The 19,056-nt window shown below is 43.2% G+C and overlaps 2 long non-coding RNA genes across 2 annotated transcripts; both read right to left on the bottom strand.

Annotated features, from left to right (window-relative positions):
- Positions 1-2,384: 2,384 nt before the first annotated feature.
- LOC139557622 (uncharacterized) lies at positions 2,385-12,484 on the bottom strand. Its single transcript, XR_011671438.1, has 3 exons — positions 12,106-12,484; positions 11,152-11,206; positions 2,385-10,349 (listed from the first exon to the last, which is right to left on the bottom strand). It is a non-coding gene; the product is annotated as an uncharacterized lncRNA (long non-coding RNA).
- A 3,470-nt stretch (positions 12,485-15,954) lies between these two features.
- On the bottom strand, positions 15,955-17,530 carry LOC139557623 (uncharacterized). Its single transcript, XR_011671439.1, has 2 exons — positions 17,245-17,530; positions 15,955-16,265 (listed from the first exon to the last, which is right to left on the bottom strand). It is a non-coding gene; the product is annotated as an uncharacterized lncRNA (long non-coding RNA).
- Between the last annotated feature and the right edge of the window lie 1,526 nt (positions 17,531-19,056).

Below are 19,056 nucleotides of genomic sequence, written 5' to 3'. Positions count from 1 at the left end.
TTTCAAGGTTCCTTTTACAAGGTTTCAATTACATGGTGTGTGCCACCATGTCTGGGACAGTGAAAGTATGAAAGTATTCACCCAGGTGATTTAACCATAGTAATTACTGCATGTCTCTTATTCAAAACATCCACTAGAACCTGTTACCTCACAGCAAGGTGAACGCTGGAATCACATTGACCAGCAATGGGGACGTTTTTTTTGTCATGGTCAATCAGGCTTATATCTCAATCAATAGGGGATCAAGAGCAAGAAAACCTGGAAGAAATATCAAGAGGGTCTAGAGCAGTCCAGAGCCCGAGAGAGCTTAGTCTCACTTGCCAGATTCATGGTACAGTACATACAGCGGCTGTGGGAACAGACAGACTGTAATGGTGGATGTCTTTCTCCTGAGCTATGGCTGGGCCTAGGTAGGAATCTCTCATGTGAACACCAGTATCACAACAACAGCATCCCTTTAGACTGGTCTGGAGCAGAAGACGTGGGGAGAGAGAGACTTGTCAGCAGCTGTTTCAGCCTGTTGGACGGTGTGGAAAACCTCTGTCATAGCCTACCTAATGGTAATTGCCAGGAGCGCTAAGAGCCCAGTGTCTTTTCTGTCTTGTCTGTGAGTAGGGGACACATCATCTCACAATGTATTGGGGGGTTAGGTGAGGAGACCGACAGAGGCATGGTTTCCTGGTAGGGTTCAGTCTGCTAAGTCGCTCTGGATAAGAGCGTCTGCTAAATGACTTAAATGTAAATGTAAATGTATAAGGGAACTATGTAAATCGGGGTGCTGTTAACTAAGTGAGCAAGAAAGACAGAGCGAGGTAGAGAGTAAGAAATTAGAGAGAGAGAGTGAGAGAGAGAGAGAGAGAGAGAGAGAGAGAGAGAGAGAGCAGGTCTTAAGAGCAAGGACCCAGATTTGAATAGAGAAATAGGAAATTCAGATATTATTGTTTTGCAGGAGACGTGGAGTAGAAGAGATGGATTCACTGGCTGTCCACTAGGACACAGGGAGATGGTGGTCCCATCCACCAAATTGTGATGAGTCACCCAGGGGAGGGATTCAGGGGGAATGGTGATTTGGTTCAAAACACAGCTAACACACTCAATATAACTAATCAAAATAGGATAATTTTTTATTTGACTGAAAATCAAAAAGGAGGCCATCTCCACTGACCAAAATGTCTTCCTGTGTGCTACATATATCCCCCTATCAGAATCCCCTTACTACAAGGAAGAGTGCTTCTCCATTCTACTCTGAACACGTCCCCAATTTTGCAACAATTTCAAAGATTTTGCTGAGTTACAGTTTAAATAAATACATTTAGCCCTAATCTATGGATTTTACATGACTGGGAATACAGATATGCATCTGTTGGTCACAGATACCTTTGAAAAAAGGTAGGGCCGTGGATCAGAAAACCAGTCAGTATCTGGTGTGACCACCATTTGCCTCATGCAGCGCGACACATATACTTCGCATAGAGTTAATCAGGCTGGTGATTGTGGCATTTAAAATGTTGTCCCACTCCTCTTCAATGGCTATGCGAAGTCGCTGGATATTGACAGGAACTGGAACATGGTGTCGTACACTTCGAACCAGAGCATCCCAAACATGCTCAATGGGTGATATGTCTGGTGAGTATGCAGGCCGTGGAAAAACTGGAACATTTTCAGCTTCCAGGAATTGTGTACAGATCCTTGTGACATGGGGACGCACATTATCATGCTGAAACATGGGGTGATGGTGGCGGCTGAAAGACACGACAATGGGCCTCGGGATCTCGTCACTGTATCTCTGTGCATTAAAATTGCCATCGTTAAAATGCAATTGTGTTCTTTGTCCTAGCTTGTGCTTGCCCATACCATAACCCCACCGCAATGATGGGGCACTCTGTTCACAATGTTGACATCAGCAAACCGCTCGCCCACATGATGCCATACACGCTGTCTGCCATCTGCCCAGTACAGTTGAAATTGGGATTTATCCGTGAAGAGCACACTTCTCCAGCGTGCCAGTAGCCATCGAAGATGAGCATTTGCCTACTGAAGTCGGTTACGATGCCAAACTGCAGTCAGGTTAAGACCCTGGTGAGGATGACGAGCATGCAGATGAGCTGGTAGACATTCCTGCAGTCAGCATGCCAAAAACTTCCTCAAAACTTGAGACATCCGTGTCATTGTGCAGTGTGCCAAAATGGCACATTTTAGCGTGGCCTTTTATTGTTCCCAGCACAAGGTGCACCTGTGTAATGATCATGCTGTTTAATCAGCTTCTTGATATACCACACCTGTTTTATTTCAGCTCATGAAACATGGGACCAACACTTTTCATGTTGAATTGATATTTTTGTTCAGTATAGAAGAGATCAATCATTTCCAGACCCAGAGAAATGTTCTGATCTATGGTGATTTTAATGCTAGTACTGGAGAAGAACCAGATACCATTAGTTCACATGGAGACAAACACATACCTGCAAACATTAGCATTCCGCTGCCTTCATATCCCCCCAGGAAGAACAGAAATGGGAACTATCTACTGCAGCTCTGTCGAATGCTGGATCTGTACATAGTCAATGTAAGGCTACAGGGGCGGTATACAATGTAAGGACTCTTTTGGGAGGTATACACACAGCTCATCTCCTGGCAGTAGTACTGTAGATTATGTTGTCACAGATTTAGATCCAGTGTCTTTCAGAGCATTCATGGTTAGCCCATAAAAACCACTATCAGATTCAGACCATAGCAAAATTACAGCAAATCTAAAAAGGGCAGAAAACCAACCACAAGGGAGAAGAGCCCAGTAAGTTACACAATACCAATCAGTCCTATAGATGGACTAAGAATAGCATAGAAAACTATGAGTAAACTATTGGCAATTACAAAATTCAATCCCTCCTAGGCAACTTTCTGGTCCACATACAGTATATCATCACAATAAGGAAGGTTGTGAAAAAATTCAACAACCTTTTTATAGAAATTGGCATCCTTATGCAATTTAAAAAAGACACTTTAAAACAATGAAAAATGGTTTGATTATGAATGCATATCTATAAGAAAAACATTTTGGAATCTATCCAACCAAAAACATAGAGAACAAGGCAACCAGGATCTATGCCTTCAGTATTGGGCAACCCTAACAGAATCCAAACACACAGAACAAACAGACTACTTCTGGGAAAATTGGAAATCCCCAAACAAACCATACCGAGAATAATTGGTCATCCAAAATGGTGACCTATGGAACACTCACTTTAAAAAGCTATATAGAAATATTCAAATAAATTCGGAACAAAAATAAATATATGAAAAACTGCATTCTTGAATCAGCCATTAATAAAGACAACCAGAACCCTTTGGATTCTCCAATAACAGAAAAATAACTATTGTAAAAAATACAGGCACTGCAACCCAGAAAGGCCTGTGGTACAGACGGAATAGTGAACGAAATGTTAAAATACACAGACCACAAATTTAGTAGTGCTATGCTCAAACAATTTAACAAAGATTTGAGTGTAGGCTATTTCCCTGACATCTGGAACCAATGACTAATAACAAAATAAAATGAAAATGGAGACAAATTTGACACAAACAACTACCGTGGCATTTGTGTGGGAAAATATTAGGGAAAATAGGGAAAATATTGAACAGCAGATTACTGCAATTTCTCAATGAATGTAATGTCCTGACCAAAAGTCAAATTGGATTCCTACCAAATTCTGGAACATCAGGCCACATTTATACACTTCACACCCTAATTGATAATTGTGAATGAAAACATTTTTCTCCTGCTTTGTGGATTTCCAAAAAGCCTTTGATTCAATTCGGCATGAAGGCATTTTTCTGAAATTAATTTAAATTGATGTGGGTGGGAAAAAATATGATGTCATCAAATCAATGTACTCAAATAAGGAATGTGCAGTCAAAATTGGAAATAACATAAACATTTACTTTTCCCAAGGGTGTGGAGTGAAACAGGGAAACAACTTGAGCTCAAGTCTATTTAATACATACAGTGCCTTGCAAAAGTATTCACCCCCTTGGCGTTTTTCCTATTTTGTTTCATTACAACCTGTAATTTAAATTGATTTTTATTTGGATTTCATGTAATGGACCTACACAAAATAGTCCAAATTGGTGAAGTGAAATGAAAAAAATTACTTGTTTAAAAAAATTTGAAATAAATTTAAAAAGGGAAAAGGGGTGTGTGCATATGTATTCACCCCCTTTGCTATGAAGCCCCTAAATAAGATCTGGTGCAACCAATTACCTTCAGAAGTCACATAATTAGTTAAATAAAGTCCACCTTTGTGCAATCTAAGTGTCACTTGATCTCAATATATACACCTGTTCTGTAAGGCCTCAGAGTCTGCAACACCACCAAGCAAGTGGCACTATGAAGACCAAGGAGCTCTCCAAACAGGTCAGGGACAAAATTGTGAAGATTACAGATCAGTGTTGGGTAATAAAAAAATATATCAAACTTTGAACATCCCACGGAGCACCATTAAATCCATTATTTTAAAAAATGAAAGATTATGGCACCACAACAAACCTGCCAAGAGAGGTGCCGCCCACCAAAACTCACAGACCAGGCAAGAGGGGAATTAATCACAGAGGCAACAAAGAGACCAAAGATAACCCTAAAGGAGCTGCAAAGCTCCACAGCGGAAATTGGAGTATCTGTCCATAGGACCACTTTCAGCTGTACACTCCACAGAGCTGGGCTTTACAGGAGAGTGGCCAGAAGAAAATAATCAAACATGTTTGGTGTTCACCAAAAGGCATGTGGGAGACTCCCCAAACATATGGAAGAAGGCACTCTGGTCATGAGACTAAAATTGAAGGAAAACGCTATGTCTGGCGCAAAACCTACACCTCTCATCACCTCGATAACACCATCCCCACAGTAAAGCATGGTGGTGGCAGCATCATGCTGTGGGGATGTTTTTCATCAGCAGGGACTGGGAAACTGGTCAGAATTGAAGGAATGATGAATGGCGCTAAATACAGGGAAATTCTTGAGGGAAACCTGTTTCAGTCTTCCAGAGGTTTGAGACTGGGAAGTAGGTTTACCTTCCAGCAGGACAATGACCCTAAGCATACTGTTAAAGCAACACTCAAATGGTTTAAGGGGAAACATTTAAATGTCTTGGAATGGCCTAGTCAAAGCCCAGACCTCAATCCAATTGAGAATATGTGCTATGACTTAAAGATTGCTGTACACCAGCGGAACCCAACCATCTTGAAGGAGCTGGAGCAGTTTTGCCTTGAAGAATGGGAAAAAAATCCCAGTGGCTAGATGTGCCAAGCTTATAGAGACATACCCCAAGAGACTTGCAGCTGTAAATGCTGCAAAAGGTGGCTCTACAAAGTATTGACTTTGGGTGGGGTGGATAGTTATGCACTCTCAAGTTTTCTGTTTTTTTGTCTTATTTCTTGTTTGTTTCACAATCAAAAATATTTTGCATCTTCAAAGTGGTAGGCATGTTTTTTAAATCAAATGATACAGACCCCCCCAAAATAAATTTTAATTCCAGGTTGTAAGGCAACAAAATAGGAAAAATGCCAAGGGGGGTGAATACTTTCGCAAATTAATGAATTGGCAAAAACACTAGCACCATCAACATCCCCCGGTCTCACACTTAATGACACAGAAATAAAATGGCTCCTGTATGCAGATGACCTGGTGCTGCTGTCCCCCACAAAAGAGGGGCTACAGCAACAATTAGATCATCTGCAACAGTTCTGTCAGGCCTGTGCCCTGTCAGTAATCTCAAAAGGACAAAATGTATGATATTCCAGAAAAGATTCCGATGTCAGGGAAAACCGATATATTTTACTGAGCTCCACTGAACAGATACAGTGACTTCGGAAAGTATTCAGAGCCCGTATCTTTTAACACATTTTGTTACGTTACAGCCTTATTCTAAGATTGAATGAAATATTTTTTTCTCTCATCAATCTACACACACTACCCCATAATGACAAATCTAAAACAGGTTTGTAGAAATGTTTGTAAAAAAGTTCAGGCGCATCCTGTTTCCAATCGATCATCCTTGAGATGTTTCTACAACGTGATTGGAGTCCACCTGTGGTCAATTCAATTGATTGGACATGATTTGGAAAGGCACACACTTGTCTATATAAGGTCCCACAGTTGACAGTCATGTCAGAGCAAAAACCAAGCCATGAGGTCAAAGGAATTATAGGTAGACCTCCAAGACAGGATTGTGTAGAGGCACAAATCTGGGGAAGGGTACCAGAACATTTCTGCAGCATTGAAGGTCCCCAAGAACACAGTGGCCCTCATCATTCTTAAATGGAAGAAGTTTGGAACCACCAGGACTCTTCCTTCAGCTGGCCAAACTGAGCAATTGGGGGAGAAGGGCCTTGGTCAGGGAGGTGACCAAGAACCCAATGGTCACTCTGACAGAGCTCCAGAGTTCCTTTGTGGAGATGGGAGAATTCAATTCAATTCAATTTTATTTTATATAGCCCTTCGTACATCAGCTAATATCTCGAAGTGCTGTACAGACACCCAGCCTAAAACCCCAAACAGCTAGTAATGCAGGTGTAGAAGCACGGTGGCTAGGAAAAACTCCCTAGAAAGGCCAAAACCTAGGAAGAAACCTAGAGAGGAACCAGGCTATGAGGGGTGGCCAGTCCTCTTCTGGCTGTGCCGGGTGGAGATTATAACAGAACTATGCCAAGATGTTCAAAAATGTTCATAAGTGACAAGCATGGTCAAATAATAATCATGAATAATTTTCAGTTGGCTTTTCATAGCCGATCATCAAGAGTTGAAAAACAACAGGTCTGGGACAGGTGGCGGTTCCATAACCGCAGGCAGAACAGCTGAAACTGGAATAGCAGCAAGGCCAGGCGGACTGGAGACAGCAAGGAGTCACCACGGGCGGCAGTCCCGACGCATGGTCCTAGGGCCCAGGTCCTCCGAGAGAAAGAAAGAGAGAAGGAGAAAATTAGAGAGAGCCAAGATTTTCAAAATGTTCATAAATGACAAGCATGGTCAAAGAATAATTACGAATAAATCTCAGTTGGCTTTTCATAGCCGATCATTAAGAGTTGAAAACAGCAGGTCTGGGACAGGTAGGGGTTCCATAACCGCAGGCAGAACAGTTGAAACTGGAATAGCAGCAAGGCCAGGCGGACTGGGGACAGCAAGGAGTCACCACGGCCGGTAGTCCCGACGTATGGTCCTAGGGCTCAGGTCCTCCGAGAGAAAGAAAGAGAGAAGGAGAAAATTAGAGAGCGCCAAGATTTTCAAAATGTTCATAAATGACAAGCATGGTCAAATAATAATCAGGAATAAATCTCAGTTGGCTTTTCATAGCCGATCATTAAGAGTTGAAAACAGCAGGTCTGGGACAGGTAGGGGTTCCGTAACCGCAGGCAGAACAGTTGAAACTGGAATAGCAGCAAGGCCAGGCGGACTGGGGACAGCAAGGTGTCATCATGCCCGGTAGTCCTGACATATGGTCCTAGGGCTCAGGTTCTCAGAGAGAAAGAGAGAACGAAAGAATTAGAGAGAGCATACTTAAATTCACACAGGACACTGGATAAGACAGGAGAAGTACTCCAGGTAACCAACTGACCCTAGCCCCCCGACACATAAACTACTGCAGCATAAATACTGGAGGCTGAGACAGGAGCGGTCAGGAGACACTGTGGCCCCATCTGAAGAAACCCCCGGACAGGGCCAAACAGGAAGGATATAACCCCACCCACTTTGCCAAAGCACAGCCCCCGCACCACTAGAGGGAAATCCTCAACCACCAACATTACAATCCGGAGACAAGGCCGAGTATAACCCACAAAGGTCTCCACCACAGCACAAACCAAGGGGGGGCGCCAACCCAGACAGGAAGATCACGTCAGTAACTCAACCCACTCAAGTGACGCACCCCTCCTAGGGACGGCATGAAAGAGCACCAGCAAGCCAGTGACTCAGCCCCTGTAACAGGGTTAGAGGCAGAGAATCCCAGTGGAGAGAGGGGAACCGGCCTGGCAGAGACAGCAAGGGCGGTTCGTTGCTCCAGAGCCTTTCCGTTCACCTTCACACTCCTGGGCCAGACTACACTCAACCATATGACCTACTGAAGAGATAAGTCTTCAGTAAAGACTTAAAGGTTGAGACCGAGTCTGCGTCTCTCACATGGGTAGGCAGACTGTTCCATAAAAATGGAGATCTATAGGAGAAAGCCCTGCCTCCCGCTGTTTGCTTAGAAATTCTAGGGACAATTAGGAGGCCTGCGTCTTGTGACCGTAGCGTACGTATTGGTATGTACGGCAGGACCAACTCGGAAAGATAGGTAGGAGCAAGCCCATGTAACGCTTTATAGGTTAACAGTAAAACCTTGAAATCAGCCCTTGCCTTAACAGGAAGCCAGTGTAGGGAAGCTAGCACTGGAGTAATGTGATCAAATTTCTTGGTTCTAGTCAGGATTCTAGCAGCCGTATTTAGCACTAACTGAAGTTTATTTAGTGCTTTATCCGGGTAGCCGGAAAGTAGAGCATTGCAGTAGTCTAACCTAGAAGTAACAAATGCATGGATTAATTTTTCTGCATCATTTTTGGACAGAAAATTTCTGATTTTTGCAATGTTACGTAGATGGAAAAAAGCTGTCCTTGAAACAGTCTTGATGTGTTCGTCAAAAGAGAGATCAGGGTCAAGAGTAACGCCGAGGTCCTTCACAGTTTTATTTGAGACGACTTTACAACCATCAAGATGAATTGTCAGATTTAACAGAAGATCTCTTTGTTTCTTGGGACCTAGAACAAGCATCTCTGTTTTGTCCGAGTTTAAAAGTAGAAAGTTGTCAGCCATCCACTTCCTTATGTCTGAAACACAGGCTTCTAGCGAGGGCAATTTTGGGGCTTCACCATGTTTCATTGAAATGTACAGCTGTGTGTCATCCGCATAGCAGTGAAAGTTAACATTATGTTTTCGAATAACATCCCCAAGAGGTAAAATATATAGTGAAAACAATAGTGGTCCTAAAACGGAACCTTGAGGAACACCGAAATGTACAGTTGATTTGTCAGAGGACAGACCATTCACAGAGACAAACTGATATCTTTCCGACAGGTAAGATCTAAACCAGGCCAGAACTTGTCCGTGTAGACCAATTTGGGTTTCCAGTCTCTCCAAAAGAATATGGTGATCGATGGTGTCAAAGGCAGCACTAAGGTCTAGTAGCACGTGGACAGATGCAGAGCCTCGGTCTGACGCCATTAAAAGGTCATTTACCACCTTCACAAGTGCAGTCTCAGTGCTATGATGGGGTCTAAAACCAGACTGAAGCATTTCGTATACATTGTTTGTCTTCAGAAAGGCAGTGAGTTGCTGCGCAACAGCTTTTTCTAAAATTCCAGAAGGACAACCATCTCTGCAGCACTCCACCAATCAGCCAATCAGGCCTTTATGGTAGAGTGACCAGACGGAAGACACTCCTCAGTAAAAGGCACATGACAGCCCGCTTGGAGTTTGCCAAAAGGCACCTAAAGACTATGAGAAAGAAATCCTCTGGTCTGATGAAACCATTGGCCTGAATGCCAAGCGTCAAGTCTGGAGGAAACCTGGCACCATCCCTACGGTGAAGCATGGTGGTGGCAGCATCATGCTGTTGGGAGGTTTTTCAGCGTCAGGGACTGGGAGACTAGTCAGGATTGAGGGAAAGATGAATGGAGCAAAGTACAGAGACATTCTTGATGAAAACCTGCTCCAGAGCACTCAGGACCTCAGACTGGGGCAAAGGTTCACCTTCCAACAGGACAATGACCCTAAGCACACAGCCAAGACAATGCAGGACTGGCTTCGGGGCAAGTCTCTGAATGTCCTTCAGTGGCCCAGTCAGAGCCCAAACATGAACCCGATCGAACATTTCTGGAGAGAAAATAGCTGTACAGAGACACTCCCCATCCAACCTGACAGAGCTTGAGAGGATCTGCAGAGAAGAATGGGAGAACTCTCCCCAATACAGCTGTGCCAAGCTTGTAGCATCATACCCAAGAAGACTCAATGCTATAATCACTGTCAAAAGTGCTTCAACAAAGTACTGAGTAAAGGGTATGAATACTTATGTTAATGTCATTTCCACTATTTTTTATATGCTACATTTTCTAAAACCATGTTTGTGCTTTGTCATGATGGGTTATTGTGTGTAGATTGATGAGGGGGGGGAACTATTTAATCATTTTTAGAATAAGACTGTAACGTAATAAAATGTAGAAAAAGTCAAGGGGTCTGAATACTTTCCCGAATGCACTGTACACACACTTACATATATTTGGGACAAGAAATCTGCTCCACAGTCAACTTCAACCTGGCCATGAATGAACTGAAAGACAAAGCAAGGAAGCTATGCCATTAAAATATCTATCAAATTAGACATAACAATTAACAATAAAAAAATATTCAAATCAATAATATATATAACCAATTACACTATATGGCAGGGAAGTGTGCAGTCAGCTTACAAAACAAGAATTTGCCAAATGGGACAAACACCCAATTGAAACCCTGTATGCGGAATTCTGTAAAAGCATCCTCAGAGTACAGAAAAAATATGTAAACAACGCATGCAGAGCAGAATTAGGCCAATTCCCTGGTCTGATTAATATCCAATCCCCCGCTCCGACCACTACAAGGCCCTCAAAAACCAAGAGGTGGCCATAGAGAAGAGTCCCCTCAGCCAGCTAGTACTGAGGCTCAATTCACTAACCACTACCAACCCAACAAAGCCTCATGACAGCACTCAGAAAATCTGTCCCAATCAAATAATCACATAGCAAAAATAAAAATATAGCACCTATTGGAAAGACACTACAAAAGAATCTAAGGAAACTCAATGCTAATTGGCGCTAAACAGACATCACATGGTGGTAGACTAGCTGACTACTGTGACTGATAGGAAACGGAGGAAAACATGAACTCTTTTTTTGTACAGACTCAGTGAGCCCAGAGAGGACAGGCTGTGCTCATTCTGCCCCCAGAAAGATATAAAGACAGAACTGCATTTTCTGTCAAATTGTGACAAATATTCTGACATAAGAAATAACTTCTTCCCCCAAATAATAAAACAATATGAAGAATTTGAAAACCTAAATGATGAAGATCAAACTAATACTATACATACTTACTGAAACAACAAAATGCTGTGTTTTGGCAGCCTCCTGCCACAACCTGAGGGACAGACTGTGAAAAGTAGAGTATAGTCATATTGGCCTATACTTTATTATTATTTGTTGCAACTTTTGTTCATATGGCTACCACTATCTCTATTATGCTTGCAGTCTAATATGTATGTTCCTGTCTTTCCGCATTATTGTTATACACTGACTATACAAAACATTAAGAACACCTGCTCTTTCCATGACAGACTGACCAGGTTAATCCAGGTGAAAGCTATGATCCCTTGTTAAATACACTTCAATCAGTGTAGATATATGGGAGGAGACAGGTTAAAGAAGGATTTATAATACTTGAGACAATTGTACTGGGTATATGTGCCATTCAGAGGGTGAATGGGCAAGACAAAAGATTTAAGTGCCTAGGAATGGGGTATGTGTCAAGAACTGCAATGCTGCTGGGGTTTTCACACTCAACAGCTTCCTGTATGTATCAAGAATGGTCCACCACCCAAAGGACATCCAGCCAGCTCGACACAACTGTGGGAATCATTGGAGTCAACATGTGTCAGCAACCCTGTGGAACGCTTTCAACACTTTGTAGGGGGGGGGGGGGTGCAACTCAATATTAGGAGGTGTTCCTAATGTTGGTATACTCAGTGTATGTTTCATTTGACAATGTAAGTGTTTCTATGTCAATAAAGTATAGTGAATTGAATTGAGAGAGAGAGGGAGAGGAAGAGGGAAAGAGAGAAACAGAGAAAGAGAGAAAGAGGGAGAGGGAGAGAGAGTTAGAGAGAGAGAGAGAGAGAGAGAGAGAGAGAGAGAGAGAGAGAGAGAGAGAGAGAGAGAGAGAGAGAGAGAGAGAGAGAGAGAGAGAGAGAGAGAGAGAGAGAGAAAGAAAGAAAGAGGGCCTGGGAGAAACAGAGAGAGAGAAAGTGTTAGGGAGAGATACCGCCCGCTCACCTCAGCCAGTCAGACTGTCTGGCTGCACGAGGATCTCCAGCACTCAGCGTCATATGATTCCCGGGGTCAAAGGTTATCCCTACTGATGAATATCGGGCCAAGGCCAGTCTCTCACTCCGCGCTCACAAAAAAAAGGGAGTTGTTTTCACTCCTGGGGTCTGGAAAGTTTATTTCAGGAATTCATTCTGCCAGCACGAGACTGTAAACCTGTCTCAACCCAGGAGAGTTATGTCCACAAATATTGGATTTTTAGAAATGATTTTATCAGCCTGCCAAGCGATCTAGGCAGTCTTTTTCATATAAATACATAAATGTGTAATCATCCTGTTGTGGATTGGAGTGTAGGAGGAGGTGAATGGTAAATGTGTGTGCTTTCTGCCACAAAATGTATTTCAACAAGATTCACAAGGATTAAATTAAAGACTGTATGCAGTGTGAGCATACACTGCACATATCTTTTTCATTTACCTCCAGGACTCATCCCACACCCTATCGCACTAGAGCCCATGTCTTAGCCAGCCTTGCTAAGATATGTAAACCTCCCCAAACAGAATAATCACAAGGGTATTTCAAATAACACTGTCAGCAGGATTTCAACTAAAAGCTTCTGAAGATTACAGCCGTCTCTGAAACAGAGACCTTATGTATGGGATCTGACATGTGTACAAATGAATGGTAGAGCAGCTAGGGCATTTATGGGGCTAGAATATACTCAGGTTATATATATACAGTGGGGAGAACAAGTATTTGATACACTGCCGATTTTGCAGGTTTTCCTACTTACAAAGCATGTAGAGGTCTGTAATTTTTATCATAGGTACACTTCAACTGTGAGAGACGGAATCTAAAACAAAAATCCAGAAAATCACATTGTATGATTTTTAAATAATTAATTTGCATTTTATTGCATGACATAAGTATTTGATCACCTACCAACCAGTAAGAATTCCGGCTCTCACAGACCTGTTAGTTTTTCTTTAAGAAGCCCTCCTGTTCTCCACTCATTACCTGTATTAACTGCACCTGTTTGAACTCGTTACCTGTATAAAAGACACCTGTCCACACACAATCAAACAGATTCCAACCTCTCCACAATGGCCAAGACCAGAGAGCTGTGTAAGGACATCAGGGATAAAATTGTAGACCTGCACAAGGCTGGGATGGGCTACAGGACAATAGGCAAGCAGCTTGGTGAGAAGGAAACAACTGTTGGCGCAATTATTAGAAAATGGAAGAAGTTCAAGATGACGGTCAATCACCCTCGGTCTGGGGCTCCATGCAAGATTTCACCTCGTGGGGCATCAATGATCATGAGGAAGGTGAGGGATCAGCCCAGAACTACACGGCAGGACCTGGTCAATGACCTGAAGAGAGCTGGGACCACAGTCTCAAAGAAAACCATTAGTAACACACTACGCCGTCATGGATTAAAATCCTGCAGCGCACGCAAGGTCCCCCTGCTTAAGCCAGTGCATGTCCAGGCCTGTCTGAAGTTTGCCAATGACCATCTGGATGATCCAGAGGAGGAATGGGAGAAGGTCATGTGGTCTGATGAGACAAAAATAGAGCTTTTTGGTCTAACTCCACTCGCCGTGTTTGGAGGAAGAAGAAGTATGAGTACAACCCCAAGAACACCATCCCAACCGTGAAGCATGGAGGTGGAAACATCATTCTTTGGGGATGCTTTTCTGCAAAGGGGACAGGACGACTGCACCGTATTGAGGGGAGGATGGATGGGGCCATGTATCGCGAGATCTTGGCCAACAACCTCCTTCCCTCAGTAAGAGCATTGAAGATGGGTCGTGGCTGGGTCTTCCAGCATGACAACGACACGAAGCACACAGCCATGGCAACTAAGGAGTGGCTCCGTAAGAAGCATCTCAAGGTCCTGGAGTGGCCTAGCCAGTCTCCAGACCTGAACCCAATAGAAAATCTTTGGAGGGAGCTGAAAGTCCGTATTGCCCAGCGACAGCCCCGAAACCTGAAGGATCTGGAGAAGATCTGTAGGGAGGAGTGGGCCAAAATCCCTGCTGCAGTGTGTGCAAACCTAGTCAAGAACTACAGGAAACGTATGATCTCTGTAATTGCAAACAAAGGTTTCTGTACCAAATATTAAGTTCTGCTTTTCTGATGTATCAAATACTTATGTCATGCAATAAAATGCAAATTAATTACTTAAAAATCATACAATGTGATTTTCTGGATTTTTGTTTTAGATTCCGTCTCTCATAGTTGAAGTGTACCTATGATAATAATTACAGACCTCTACATGCTTTGTAAGTAGGAAAACCTGCAAAATCGGCAGTGTATCAAATACTTGTTCTCCCCACTGTATATATATATATATATATATATATATATATATATATATATATATCAAAGCTGTCATTATTATATATATATATATACAATCATGACAGCTTTGATTTTAAGGACTGAAATACTATTGCTGGTTCATTCCACCCTCTGGACTAGAGTGAAAAAGAGTGGTATTCGTTTGGACAAAAGTATCAAAATGTTATGCAACGGAAAACAAGTGTTTTTTTATTGGCCAAGTTTAGATAGTACCTCCCTGTTCCTCCATTTCATGCCGAGTGAACACAACCCTGTTGTTGTACTCTCGGCCCAGCTCTTCCATCCCTTTATACCTTCCTCTCCATCCCTCCTCCCGGCCCGATAGAGGGAGCGCCTGGCTGGGCGGAAGCCCCGTCATCAACTAGCACAGGATTGCCTTTCCTCCCGGCCCAAAACCAAACCGAGGGATGGCGCTCACAAATTTTCACGAGGCAGGGTGTTGCCAGGTATGCGGTTTGCAGTTTATTAACACGATAACAAGGAGAGGAGTGAGTGATGGCGGGTTGTGGGGAGATTTGGGAGGTGAGGGAGATGGCATGAAGGCTGTACAAAGCCGCATCAAGCCCACTCCACATTCCATCACCAACCGGAGAATGAGAACTCTATTTGGATTGTTGACAGTGAACTTTGTGGAGCGGTGTAGTGGCAACCTCTCAGCTAGCTCAGTTAACTTTCACAAACTTTTGCCCTCTTTCTTGTAACTGCTCAGGGATTCTGTAAGTCATTTTTACCAAAAAGATCATAGAAAATTGGCCCAAAATAGATACTATTTGACATAATATGGGATGCCAGACAGAAAGTCCCTCTCCTTTTTCCCAGCGCCCCCAACCCTTACTACCAGCCCCCTAATACCAGGCCCATACCCCAGGCTCAGTCCCAGTCTCTGTACTCAGCCCCTCTTCCTATTCCCAGCCCCCCAATCGCTCTTATCAGTCAGGGGAGACATAATGATGGGGAGATTTAGCCATATTAGTGCCATTAGTTCTATTCCCTGTCTAGTCATAATCAGGCCAGTGAAGATGCTTGACATGTTTTTCATAACGACACAGCTTAGTGGCGCTGTCGAATGAGGTAACCGGCTGGTGCCTGTAGACTCACGGTTGAGTGAAATCCATGCAAAATAACAACTCCATTGTCAGGGCCGTCTCTAACCTTTTGGGGGCCAGTCATGTCCTGACCATAGAGAGCCTTTATTTGCTATGGTGGAGTAGGTCAGGGTGTGACTGGGGGTTAGTCTAGTTTATTATTTCTATGTGGGGTTCTAGTTTAGTTTTTCTATGTTGGTGATTTTGTATGATTCCCAATTAGAGGCAGCTGGTAATTGTTGTCTCTAATTGGGGATCATATTTAGGTAGCCTTTTTTCCACCTGTGGTTTGTGGGATATTGTTTATGTGTAGTTGTGTCAGCACTCCATTGTCGTCACGTTTCATTATTCTTTATTGTTTTGTTATGTGGTTCACTTACTTTAAATAAATAAAGATGTGGAACCCAGATCATGCTGCACCTTGGTCCGATATTTATTCCAGCGAACGTGACAGAATATCCCACTTTAACAGGACCAAGCAGCGTGCCCAGGAGGAGATGGCATCCTGGTCTTTGGAGGAGATCGAGGAGAGAATATCCTGGACTTGGGAGGAAGTCTTGGCAAGACACGAAAGCCTGCCGTGGAAACAGACGACAGGAGAGAAGGGAGGACAGCGACGATGCCGGGGTTCGCGGCCACAAGGAAAGCCCAAAAGACAGCCCAATTTTTTTGGGGGGGGGCACATGGGGTGGTCGGCGGAACCTGGGAGTGAGCCAGAGCCTGTGTGGGAGTCGATAGAAGAAGGTAATGAGAGATACCGGAGAGAGGTTGTGGAAAGGAGTAGATCACGCTGCACGTTGGTCCGAGTATGCTTCAAACGATCATGACAGGGCCCTAAGCGAGATTTGGTTGTGATCGTGAATTTAATCTGGAGTGCCAGAGTGTGCTCTGGGCATTCGTAAAATCAGAGTTTGTAAATTCAGAGCGTTCAGAGCGCACACTGGACGCTCTGGCCGAGGAGTAGGGTTGATCCGAGCGTTCTGAGCTAACAGCAGTCAAGCACCCAAGCTAACTGGCTAACATTGGCTAGCTTGCTAGCTGCTTCCAGACACAAAATAGAGAACAGCTAACTCTGACCATTGTACCCACACTAGCAAAGCTGGCTAGGCTGTTTTTATGTCATCCAGAGCGTTGGTGACTACAACTGTGCTGCTGGCAACAATTTAATTACGTTTTTTTTTGCCAACGTGTACTGACACCGGCCATATTCAACCGGTTTAGAGCGTTTGTAAATGTGTCAGTTATTCTGCGCTCTGGCACACTAAGATGAGAGTGCTCTGAAATCGGAGTAGACAGTCAGAGCAAATTTACCAGCTGCATCTATCGACAGTTGTCACAGTGAGATCATGAACATTCTATTTAAATGGTTACTTGCATAGTGGAGTCTTTTGGTTAGACATGTAGCTAGCTAGGTAAACAATGAACCATAATCCCAACTCATAACATTACTACCCTGCATGAATCTGCAAGTAGCTAACCAACCAGGTTCAATGTTAGCTAGCTAACATTAGGCTATAACTAGCAATGCAAATGGATCTGAGATACAAATAACATTACTACTCAGATCATACACATAACATTAGCAAGGGAGCCAGTGAGCTAGCTAGCTAACAGTACACTTTAACTTGAAATGAAAATGACTTTCTGACAAAATTACAAACTGTAATATCTGAAAATGTAGCTAGCTAGACTCTCTTACCCATATACATGAATGGCTGCTTCTCCCTCTCTGTCACGGATGCCATGGTTGCCTTAGTTTAAAGATGTACTCCAGAGACAGGTGTTTTATGCAACAGCCTTCTGTGTGTTCTCTTTTCGACTCTGTCTGCATATTCACCAGAATTTTATCCATCTCCTTAGCTATCATACTCTAATTCCACTGATTTCAAAACTCGACCCTCGAGAAAGTGGAGAGCAACACTTATGCAGTTCTACTACGTGATAGCTATCAAAAAAGCCGTGTTAGAAAGGATTACCTACACATACTGACCAGCTCATGTTTCGACAGAAGTGTGCAACATGACAGACCAATCCGAACTCATCTCTCGGCATGTCCAGCCCACTCATTATCTCAGCCAATCATGGCTAGCAGGAAGGTTGCTGGATTTTTCTGTGGCTAAACCAACTAGGCTCGTAATTTAACAATTTTATCCGCATTTACAGATGGCACACAAGTTTGCTATTAAGGCACATGAAAGCTCAAAGTTCAGAAGGCATTTCTGACAAAAAATACATTTTGATTTAAAAAAAGTTTACGTTCAAATGGCTCTCCTGTGAATTAGTGACGCGCAACATACGCCTACTTTCCTGAAGCAAGTCACATTATGGTGGAAAAATAAGTACGTTTTAAAGTTAATTTCATGCAATTCTACACATTTTGCCATTGGGCGTAGAGAAGATGTTTCAGTTTAAAAGCAAGTTTTCTGCAGTTCTACACATTTTGCCATAGGGCAGATAGACATTTTATACATTTTATAACAAATTTCATGCAATTCTACTCATTTTGCCATGGGGAGAGAGACATTTTTGTGCTTTTAAAGCACATTTTCTGCAGTTCTTTACATTTTTCCATGGGGCGGGGAGGGACATTTTCTGCAGTTCTACACATTTTGCCATGTTAATGATATGTGAGTGAGAGTGACTAACAAAATCTAACGGTGCCCGCCTGGAAGTCAGGGCCCCTGGGCACATGCTCTGCGTGCCCAATTAGTATTTGGCCATGATTACTACAAGTTTGGATAACTGGCTATACCAGGGGTCTTCAACCTTTTCTTGCCCAGGGACCAGGGATGTACTGCTGCCGTAGCGCAGGGGAGCGGTGCTCCCTCACATTTTACAAGAGAATACACAGAGCTGGTAAAAATATTTCTGTAAAATGTATTCTGATGAATTCTAAATAAATTATATTTAATTACCACAAAAATTCGATGAAAATTATAGAATGACAAACTAAATAAATATGTAGACTATATCAGCCTATAGGTAGGTAAATGGTGGTTTCTCTCTCTCTGACGGTGGCACGAATGATGAATAACTGTAGGCATGTGTGCAGAGGCAGAGGCTTGCCCACTTTGAGCATGCAAAATCCGACCTAACAAGAACAGACAGAAAACTCTACCAGGGGTCGCTAAAACGGCTATCCTCAAAACAGTTTGTTAGGGGCTCGTGTACGTGTACGACGCACTTGAACTCGCACTACTGTCTGAGTACTTAGCTTACAGAAACGTACCACCGCATATGCACACAAACTGATCTACCTCATCAGTTTGTCTGCATGTGTCTTGGAGGCTCCCATTAACACGATACCAATCTCACCAATGGCTCCAGTCAGTATGGGCCACTAGCTCTCCCATGGGCTCCTCAAGCCAACCTTTCCAACTCCAGTCTAGGGTGATCCAAACATCCCCCTCCACTCCCCAAGGAGGTGGGCATCAGGACAAACAATCAATATCACTGACAGATCCACGTCAGACAGATGAGATAGAGGATAATTATGGGAATGTTCTGAAAG

Source organism: Salvelinus alpinus, chromosome 28, assembly GCF_045679555.1.
Source record: "Salvelinus alpinus chromosome 28, SLU_Salpinus.1, whole genome shotgun sequence".
Lineage (NCBI taxonomy): Eukaryota > Metazoa > Chordata > Actinopteri > Salmoniformes > Salmonidae > Salvelinus > Salvelinus alpinus.
The sequence above is the reverse complement of the archived record's forward strand: the minus strand, read 5'-3'. Positions and strand labels throughout refer to the sequence as shown.